This window comes from Chenopodium quinoa, unplaced genomic scaffold (genome assembly GCF_001683475.1).
Source record: "Chenopodium quinoa cultivar QQ74 unplaced genomic scaffold, ASM168347v1, whole genome shotgun sequence".
NCBI classification, from domain to species: Eukaryota; Viridiplantae; Streptophyta; class Magnoliopsida; order Caryophyllales; family Amaranthaceae; genus Chenopodium; species Chenopodium quinoa.
The window spans coordinates 1,343,658-1,355,061 of record NW_018744497.1 but is presented as its reverse complement, the minus strand read 5'-3'; the positions used below and the strand labels follow the sequence as shown (position 1 = coordinate 1,355,061).

The window sequence follows — 11,404 nt, the reverse complement described above, 5'->3', positions numbered from 1 at the left end:
CGAAAACACGTAATACGCACCGGTCCAAAACCCCCATTTAGCACCGGTTTTGAACCGGTCCTGATTTGGGGGGTGCTAAAACCCTAGGCATTTCACACCGGTTCAAAACCGGTGCGAAATCAGACTTTTGGTACCGGTTCTGGATGAAAACCGATGCTAAAAACCACACTTTCGCACCGGTTTTGTCTTATAACCGGTGCCAAAAGTCTCCAAAAAAATTTTAAAAAAAACTTTTAGCACCGGTTCTTTCCAAAACCGGTGCCAAAAATGCTTAAAAAAAATTAAAATTTTTTTTTTTTGCTTTTTTTTCACTTATATTGATATATAAACGCTAACATATATATAAAATTACATATTTTCATTAAAAAAAAGTCGTAATATTACAATTTTCGTCCAATAAAATAAAATAAAATCTGCTTGTTTTTCTCTTGTGGTGTTGCTGTTGTACTGTTGCTGCTGCTTTGGTTATGCTGCTGGTTGTGTGTTATTGCTGCCATTGCTGGTTTGTACTGCTGCTTGAATCAACATGCAGAACCACGAAAAAGAATCAGAACAAACACACTACATATGTAGGAGTAAATTACAGCAGGGTACACTTACAGCAGCTGATTGTCTGTTTAAGTAGTGGCTGACTGTCTGTTTAAGTAGTAGCACTTTCAGTAGTAGCTGATTGTCTGTTTAAGTGTGAAACCCCAAACATTCTCTGCAGAATGGCCAGGAAACTTAGTCAACTTAGTGAGCTATGAAAAATCAATGCAGAAATGTGGATGCAACATGCAACTACACAAATATAAAATTATAAGAGAAAAAGTAGAAATTCAACACTATGTTTAGTCAAAGCACAACCACATACCGGAAAGAAATCAGCCTCATATGCTGCCCAAAAACATATCACCGTCATCATTGACAGGAACTGCCAATGACAATTCCAGTGGCAAAAATCTCAGAGAGCTTCCAGCAGCTGTCTGGCATAGGAGATGGCTTCACCCTATCCTTTGATATGGTCATAATGGTACCTGCATGAACATAGACATGAAAAAGCAGAAATAGGATTTAGTCACTACTAGACTTGTTCAGCTTAAAGGAATTAAGTTCGGCAAGCTTGCAACATTGAGCTGTAATGCTGTATTGTACTTTTCTAATGGTGAATGGCATGTTTCCTGGTTCACCACCAACCTGGAGACAGACTGAAATAAACCCAACAGATCTCAACATACAACTAACAACAAGGGCCGTCTTGGCAGTTCTCTGAATCTAAAGTGTCATTTTCAAGGTGACATGCAGGATGATCACAATAAATTTTTCACTCAAAGATCACAAACGATTCTGACATCAACAATGATTGGCTTTCTGCAAACTATAATAAAACGCAAACTTGGATCCACATATAAAACAACCATACTTTTATTAACAACCATTGATAAACTCTGTTATCCCCTCCCTAGGAGCAATACATATATGTAGCACAGTTATTGAGCCATTCTAGTTCTAGAGAATACATAAAGTTAATACGATATATAAACACCATCACCCTAACAAAGAATTCATATAACATCAGTTCATAGTAGGATGCAGTCACCACTAGTTCTGAGGCTTACCTAAAATGCAGCAGCCATTTCACCTATACGAGTATGGACATTCCAGGACACTGTTGAAGCATCATCAGACTTTCCAGAGTCGAGAGCAACAGCAGCAAATATTGCACGGAAAGCACCACAAACTATGGCAGGAGTGGTACAGTTGGTATTGTGAGAGACTGACTATTTTGTGCAATCCCAACCTCATCCCATCCACAGGACATGAGGACTCCACATTACATGCCTCTGCTATCACACGATTCAGAGTTTTTGAAGAAATATCCATATCATTTAGAAGATACCTAAAGGACACAGATGTTTCTATGATGCTCGTGCCTAGAATGCTTAGTGCTCGGTTGTTCTCCTCAGAAAATGAAGCATGGGTCATTGCACGTAGAAGAAGATCAATGCGATGAAAAGTATAGCTAAAATAAAATAATCCAACCACTATAACTATTCCATGAACAATATGGAACTAATCATATAGAAAGAAAACTCAAATGACAACAGAGTACACGTTTTTGAGCTAGCATACAGTTATTGATGATCGAGGGTTCATCCCATTAGTTTCTTATCAATCATCACATATTCTCTTCTCAATTCAAAAAACCTTACACTGACAAGCTCAAATTGTTTCTAGAAAAAACAAGACTACTTTAATTAAAACATACGACTATATCACAAGAAAGGTTTCGAGTACCTTCAATGCTTTAAAGAACTTGGAAGTGCCGCTCTGTGCAATAGTTCCCAAACAATCAACAAGCTCCTCTTTTGTCATTCCAATTACCAGTATCCTTAAAGATTGAGATACATACAAACTCAGAATTCGATAATTAATGAAATTGCAGCATATCGACGGAATGAATGCATACCTAATCGTGATGGTCCCATTATCTGGATCAGGTTTGATGCGTATTTCAAGCTCCCCTGCTTCCCCGAGTAGAGAGGGATCAGTCACACTTGAAAATCTTATCATTTCCTAGCTTCCATAATTGCTGAGGTCTGCATATTTGGAGTAGTTTCACCTAGAGAAAAAAAATCAGGAAAAAAAAAAAACAAAACAATTGTATTAGGCAATTACGTAGACATTGCTGTCAATATCAGGATCAAAATCTTGCAAAGCAATTTACCAAAAGTTCCATTGTTGTCCACTACACGAGACCTGACAAGTTTTATCAATTCATTTGCTTCTTTCCTGGTCAGAGAAAACATCAACTGACATGAACATACAACTCCAAATTGAACTATAGCATATTAGATGGTATAACTATCATCACAGAATTAAATGTTGAGTAAACTGATAAAAAGATATGAAGTCGACCATATCTGCTGTAAATGCCAGACAACAAAATGGGGAATAAGTTGATTCAGTTAATTGTTGTCTGAAGTTAATTGTTGATTCCAAATTTTCTGCCTCTTTCTCCTTTCTCCCCTCACTCTATTTATACTAATGCTAAAGACTATTAACCTGATAATACATTGGAATCAGTTATTTATACCCTTATGGCTAGCTAAATTAGCTCATAGGATGGAGCTGGCAACTATTCAATTTTCTGGGAAACTATTTGGAAGACGAGCAAGAAGAGCAATGAATTGAAAAGAACGGTGAACTGATATATAAAGAGGTGTGACTATTCATAATCATGAGTTTCCAAGCAATTAAATTTACTTTCTAATGCAAGCAGAAGTATCATCATAATTTCAAACTATTTGTTCATTTAAGATTTTTAAAAGTAATTGAAATTTTGATCATTTGCCATTACTGCAGGCAACATTACCTTGCCAAACCGGATAATGAGAGAAGCTACCCCAGGATGCATATGCTCGTATATTTATCACTGCAAAAGATCATGCAATAGATTAGCTCAAATGATTATATTTTTATATATTGTATACGAAGTACTCTGTATAAAGTAAGGAAAAATAAAAGTCAGAGGGACCTTCTAGCCAGGGATTAACCAAACTTAAAGCTGAGCATGACTTGGTGTAACATTTAAAGCTTGTATAGATGTATGATATAGGGTATATTATTGCTTACGAAGGATGAATTACCATAAAAACGAGATATTGAAGGAAGAAATACCATGAAGGAAATCTAATCCATACAAGAATCAAGTACTAATTTATCTAAAGCTTTTCCTGATTAGAGATGGCAATAGCCATAGAGGGTATACTACTACTTACCGAGTTAGCAAAGATACTTTTAGAAGATATTAAAACGATACACTAGTCTTTAGTATATGCATTTCAGCTGTCAAAATTTGTTCAGAATAACTATATGCATGAAAAAAATTAGTAATCATGCAAATGCAGAAGGGGATTCTTCTTTTTTAGAAAAAAGGTCTAACTACCAAGAGCATTATTCACATGAATATTGTTTTAACTTTTTAGCTCCAAATCAATTTTGAGAGAAGAAAAAACAGAGCACATTGAAGTTTATGAAACCATATTAATGGTAATCTGGGCTTCAAGCCTTCAACACAGTGAGCTCATGTGCAATTTACCTTTGGAAAGCCTAACTATGGTTAATCTTTGTAGTGCTGCACAGGTAGCATTGAGTGTGGCAGTAGTCACTTCTTACTCTAAGCCCTTACCATCACAAATGCTTTAACTTTGCTTTTGAAGACTATGTTTCTCACATAATTCTTCTAAGTTCAGTAAACTCTTAAATATCTTGATCTAATACGAAACAATCTTGTTACAACTCTTACAAGCAACTTTGAAATTAGTTTAAGAAGAACAAACTTTCTACCTAACATAAGTTCTTGAAATTGGGTACACCACAACAGCTTTGCACAATTGCATCTCATTTCTTGCAATTTTATCCAATATTATACGAGTAATGACCAACATAAATCAAGCAGCTCATTACACCACAAAAGCTTACATAATTGCAATTTTATCCAATATTACACCACAACAGCTTTGCACAATTTCATCTCATTTCTTGCAATTTTACCAAGATCAACACATTCTCATTTAGATGCCATATAAGATTGAGAAACTACATAAATCGGAGTACTAATCAGTTTTTGTATTTCGCACTTAATTAGTTCAAAAGACCTTGATCTGTTTGATTAATACTGTAATTCTATCATAATATGAGTATCATATATAGAAGTATTCAGTTTCGCAAAATTTGATTACAACAAATTAAATAACGTCCAAAGTTTTAGCACAAACTACAAGTAAAAGGACCTCAATGCAATAGGGACAACAACAGCAATATTTGAAGCTAATATCTTCAGTTTCCTATCTTTGAAATATTCGTGCCAAAAACTAGAGTGGTTGCCCAGTTTACAGCAACATAGAATCTGTTTCTCCGGCTAAGTACATGTGTTAAATATGCTGAGCGCCAAATCAGAAAGCTGAGGAACCCATCAATGGAGAACCATCAAGTTCATAAACAAATGCCCAAACGAGAACCATCAAGTTCATAAACAACAGCAACAATCAAAACCCTAAAACAATTTACAATTGTTGAATGCACAACTCGAAATTAAAGTCACAGCAGCAAACCACAAAGAACAGAAAACCCTAAATCAACGACTAACCCTAGATTGCTAAGGAATTCAATAGATTAGGAAGACCACGAAATAAATCTTACCTCGAAGCTGCTACAATGGAGTTGGAAAGCTCAGAATGCGCTTCAATGGAGGTGAGAAAGCTCAGCAGAATGCGCTTCAATGGAGGAGAGTTATGGAGAGAAAGAGACGAGTTGCAGCAATGGAGGTGAGAAAGCCCAGAATGCGCTTCGATGGAGACGTACAGCTATGGGGAAGGTAGGCGACAACGAGGGGGGTGCGAATTGAATGTAGAAAAGCTAGAAGGGGAATGAAAACTGAATTGAAGGAAGAAAAAGATCGAATTTCACGATTAAGTGGTTTTTTCGTTTAATTTACAGCACCGGTTCGAACCGGTTGTAAATGATTTTTCCCACCGGTTTGGGCTGAACCGGTGAAAAATCCCTCTTTCCCTCTTGTTTTTTTTTAAAATAAAAACATTTAGCACCGGTTCAAACAGGTGCGAAAACCAAGATTTGGCACCGGTTTATAAGGAACCGGTGCAAAAAGTAATTATCCAAATCCCGCCCAATTTTTTTCCCACCGGTTTTTAAGACCCGGTGCGAAAAAGGGGGTGCCTTTTTCATTTTTTCTACTAGTGCTTCCTATTGCCACTGTTGAAATGCATCACCCCAGAAAGGGGGCATGAGATTCTGGAGGATCTACACTCAAGCTACTGTGCCTCACACATAGGCGGCAGAGCTTTAGCAGGAAGAGCTAGAAGACGGGGTTATTTTTGGCCAACTTTGGAAGCAGACGCCATGTAAATGGTGAAGAGGTGTGACAAATGTCAAATGTTTGGCAAGCTCATACACCATCCGACAACTGATCTAATGGCAATTCATAGCCCAGTGCCATTCACCAAGTGGGGCATGGACATCTTGGGTCCGTATACACCTGCGTTAGGCCAGAGATGGTACATTCTAGTGGCTGTTGACTATTTCACCAAATGGGTTGAAGTAGAGGCGGTCAAGGGCATTAAGACAAAGGAAGTCATCTCTTTCATCGAGAAGAACATCATCACCCAGTATGGGGTCCCTATGTCTATGGTCTTTGACAATGGCCCTCAATTTGAGACGCCTACCCTCAAGAATTGGCTGGGAGACCAAGGGATATCCCACTGTTTTGCATCAGTTTGCCGACTCCAAGCAAAAGGCCAGGTTGTAGCCTTCACCAAACTAATCTCAAACGGCATTAAGAAGAAAATTGAAAGGGCTGGCGGTCTGTGGGCCAAAGAGTTAATTCATGTGCTCTGGTCCATCAGAACAAAAGCAAAAGGGGTAACCGGAGAAACCCCGTTCTTCTTGGTATACGGTGCTGAAGCCGTCTTGACTATTAAACTTTGTGAGCCAACTCTTCGAGTCATGTTGTATGATGAAGAGGCTAACTAGGAGGCCATGCGGTTGGCATTGGACTCATTTTTAGAATGCTTGAGCAATGCCACCTTACGTCATTAGATCTACCGTTTGAGAATGACAAGAGCCTACAACAAAAGAGTACACAAATGGCCCTTGAAATTAGGGGACTTTGTGTTACAAAAAATGGAGGCAACCAGTAGGGCCAATGAGCAAAGCAAATTAACACCCAGTTGGGAAGGCCCCTACCAGATTTACGAAGAAGTCAGAGGCGGCACCTACCGCCTAGAAACATCATACAGCAGGAAGCTAGCCAGAATTTGGAATGTAGACAACTTAACGAAGTACTACCAAGCCTCCCAGCCGGGCGTTATGTCCGGCATTTCGTAGGCGGCAATATAGCCAAGGATGGTTCACCCACGAGTTGGGGTTGAGTTACCATACACCTATGTCATACCCTCTCAAGATGGCTTCCACTGCATCATGAAGGGGGAAGCGTAAGCCGGCTAAGAATTCCACCTTATAGCAGCCGAAATAGCAGTCGGCATTTGGTCCGATTTAGTATTATGATGATAACTTCTTCATTTTAACTCGGAATTGGGCTTATAATATACCGTTGGAAAGATCATTGAAAGGTCTATGCATTTGTATAGGCCTTGCACGGAAATTGGTAGTGGGTTTAACTGGTTGGCTCGGTTTTTCAACAATGTAAGATCTATTTGATCCAATCATTGCATTTGACGCATTTAGGTCCGTTATTAATCAAGATTAAGCATGTATGAACATGTTTTAGGCCTAATTAGTAATTGGAAAAGGCTCTAAGATAACTTGGCCTCAAATACGGGTTTTTTACTTACTTCATAATGCATTTCGGAGTCCATAAACACTTCAACTTTTGATCTAGCATGAAGAACGAGTTTTTGTAACATCATCGTACTTCCCGTCGGGATAGGAGGCCCAAAGTTGGTGTCTACAGTTAACCCCCACTTTGATCGAGTCTAGAATCGACAAAGATCAAAGTAGTCAAGGAAATAAATCCAAGACTCATTCTGCAAAGTTCTTTAAAAAAAAATCTTTCAGTAGTGTTGAGAATGTTGAAACTATTCTTGATTCGCTAAATGTTCAAGACAAGTAGCTACTAAGACCAGAAAAGGTATTTTCTAGATTTAGTGCGCTAAAGAATCTAGATTGACCTTTTGCTAGTGTAGAACGCTTTTACAAGTAAAGGCTGTCCTGGGTGATGTCATGTCCTTAGAAGGTACAGGGTTTAAAAAGATTAGAATGGGATGATACCCTCTCAATATGTCATCGGCAGTCTAAAGTCCCTCGATTTGTCATTGGAACTTTAGTCCATGATATTAACAAAGGAAAAGATGATAAATGGGGGGGGGTGTTTCAGCATTCGTAGCCTAACACTTGAATAAAAGATTGACATACGCTGCCAAAACAAATATTCGATGTCCACAAGACGGAAATACATGTCGCAAGACTGGAGGCACATATCCAAATCCAGTAAGAGAGAAGAAAATCGGCGACACTTTTAGCAGTTTTGTCCACAAGATGAAAAAAAGCGTCTCAGGACTGGGGGCACGTGTCTAAATGGGTGCGGCTTCAGTAAGGTCCGCTCCTTATACAGGGGCTGGACGAACACCCTAACTGTCCGGTAAAGCTAGATTGCTTCCTAGATAACCGTATTTGCTTCCAATGGCGGGCGTCTGACCTCGATGGTTCGGCGTGCTCGTCGACTCGTTTAAGCTCACGTCTTAATAGAAATAGAAGTTCAACCGTTTTTGACGTGAGTTAGATCACGTTGCTAGTGTAATTTTACGCAACACATATGCCATACAATTTTTGTACGATACACCATACAATTTTACACTGTACGATATGCGGTACTTTTGTTGTGGACGCCAAAAATACAAAAAACGTGACATTTCTAAAAGGGCAGTATAGGAAAATGCCAAATTGTCTATGGGAGCCCTTACGTAAAGCACCACTACGGGATATTTTAAGACGCTTCACGAAAAACATCCAAAATGTATGCTTGGGGTAGGCACAAAGCACGGTGTTCATGTAGGATAATGCAAAAACTATCAAAGAAGAAAAGAAATTACTAGATGCAAAGTAATAAAAGGTTTTTAAAGGTTTTAAAAACTTCGCGAAAAAGCCTATCGAGGCTCGAATTCAACGAGCTAAAACGTTTGGTTTGGAAGACAAAACAAAAACCAAGAAAATGGTCATTTTGGCTGACCAGTATCCGTGCGCAACTTTGAGGGTTAAGTTGGGTGTCGCGCGCAATATTAGAAGTTTCACGACAAAGTTGCGCGCAGAACTTAAACAACGAACAATTCTGAAGAAACATGATCCGCGACTCGTGCTCTTCTTCGTCATTCGCCATTTTCGATCTCTTTCTCTAGAGCTCTATTTTCGCTATCGTTTGAAGATAAGGAAAGTAAATATTGCTCCTTGTTCATTGTACCAAATTTTGAACTTGGTCGACAAAATGGGAAAATTGAAAGAAGAACCCTAATTTTTTAAATTAGGGGTATTCGATTTGACTTGTTTTGATGAATTTGTTTGTTCTATGTCATTGTGACATGTTTAATTAAGGAATATGTTGCAACAAATTTCATGTGAAGTGGTAAAGTATTGAGTCATGTATGAGCATACACAAGCATATATGTTTTTTCTTCATTTGATTTCCAAATTCGTGCTTGAACTTATTTCCTTTTTTTCTTCTTTTCTCACATGGATTATACTTGTCAATTTTAATGTAAATTGAAGTGTTAGAATGACAATTATGCATTAAAATTAGGGTTGAAACTTTGAACGTTGATAGTGGCATGTAATTGTTCTTGTAGCTCAGGTTAAGTTGCAAAATAAGTTTTATCAATGATATCAATAATCGATAGTTATTATTATTCACTTATAAACTTATGACTTCAAGATTTACATAAAACTAGTTAGTTTAGGAAATTCTTGAAGACATCATCGAACTGGCGTAATTTGGTTAAAGTTCGGGCTTTCGAGCCCCCATTTTATATTTTTCAGTGTCGTAGCCCCTAATATTGGGTGGCTTCGATGGCATGTTTGTTTTTAAAAATTAGACCCATTCATGTTGCTCGTAATGGGTCTAGATATCCCGTGTTTCGTCTTATTATGATAACAACTAGGTTCCTGGAAATGATTAAACGAGTGTGTTTAAATCGTTTTCGACCATTCATAGTTTTAACAAATAAATTTTCTAAGTTTAGTAATATTGGTCGTTCGTTAGAACAAGTAAGAGGGAAAATAAAATGTTATTCAACTTCTCCCTCTATTCTCGCTACTTTCGAATTCTTTCCTTTGAGCTCAAATTTTGTTACTGATTGAAGCTCGAGACAGTAGATATCATCCTATTTGCGAAATTCCAATGTTTTCAATTTTGTCATTCGCGCAACAATAGAGAATGAAGACCTTTTAATTTTGAACTTAGGAGTCTTTATTTTTTTTTCTTGAAATTGTTTGTCTTATGTTATTGAAGCGTCGTAATACAATTTTCATGATGAATGATTGAGTATTAAACTTTCATATGAGCAAGTATGTTGTATGCGTTTGAATTCTATTTTGATATTCGTGGTTTTGTTTCTTTTGCTCTATATTAGTCGTACTCTCTAATCTTTAGAGTAAATTGAAGTATTGAACAATTATGCACTAAGATTAGTTATTGAAGTTGAACTTGAAAATGGCTCAAATATGTAGCTTGTTCTATGGCCAACTTCAGTTGCTAGGGTGTTTTCAAAGGAACAAAATGATTATTTAATCATTGTGATGCATTTGAAAATTATAAGGCTTGAAATCTACGGAAACTATTTATAGTTTAAGCGATTCTTAAAAGCAGCTCGAACGGAATGAATATCTCATTTTGTTTATTGTGGATATTGTAGCACCTATATGTTGGGTTATGCGCATTTTTGCTATTTCTCAAGTGTTAGAGCCCTGAAATTAGGGTAATTCCAAAGACTTGCTATTGTTTAGGCTATATATAATCACGATGTTTAAATAGGCCTATGTATTCCATGTTTTGTGTCTTGGGAACATTTAGGATTGTAACATGACTTACGCATTTTAGCCAAAGTCCTTTTTAAGAAAGCAAGTTAGTTCTTTGCTTGTTTATAAACCAAAAACAATTGTTGTTAATGTTTAGTAAACTTTACCTAATTTCCAAACATTGTAGAGATCATAGAGGTAAGATTATTCTCATAGTAGACTTAGAACAATGTTTCAAATATATATTTTCTTTGTTCTTATCAATCTTTGATTTTGATCTTGTAGGAGGTTCGTTAACCATCCCTAAGCCAATATTTGCACGATGACTAGGCGAGAACAAGTTCGAGTTTAGAAGAAGTCGAATCATAGTTCATTCCTTTAGAAATATTTATGTATACACATGTATTGTCCAAAAGGTTATGGAAAATCTGAAAATTTATATATTTTGAGAAAATGAAACAAAATTCAGAAAAGGAGTTTTGAAGACTAATTTTTTAGAGTAGGAATTACGTTATTTCGAACTAGAATTCAAAATTTGGAGAAAGTCCAATGAAAGTTTGTTTTGAAAATAAAGTAAAGCTACTATATCTAGTATATAAAACCTGTTATTTTCGAAACTGGACCCAAATATGGAAAGAAAAGTCTAGTTTGTAATTGAGTGTGACTCTTTTGTCCGAAATTGATGAAAGTGAGTTGTAATTTGCAATTAATTTCAAAAATGATATGAAAATGTGAGCAAACTTTTGTATATCTAATCTTTTTATCTCTCCTTTTTTTAGTGTTTGTCATCATTTTCATATTTTTGTTAATTAAAAGTGAAGTTCTTTCCAATTAAACAGACACCATGGTTTAAAAATGAAAACTTATCAACCTTAGGTTT

General features: G+C 36.9%; 1 long non-coding RNA gene across 1 annotated transcript; it reads right to left on the bottom strand.

Annotated features, from left to right (window-relative positions):
- Positions 1–352: 352 nt before the first annotated feature.
- LOC110697699 lies at positions 353–5,487 on the bottom strand. Its single transcript, XR_002506542.1, has 8 exons — positions 5,185–5,487; positions 3,356–3,415; positions 2,708–2,772; positions 2,450–2,602; positions 2,278–2,371; positions 854–1,016; positions 601–703; positions 353–512 (listed from the first exon to the last, which is right to left on the bottom strand). It is a non-coding gene; the product is annotated as an uncharacterized LOC110697699 (long non-coding RNA).
- Between the last annotated feature and the right edge of the window lie 5,917 nt (positions 5,488–11,404).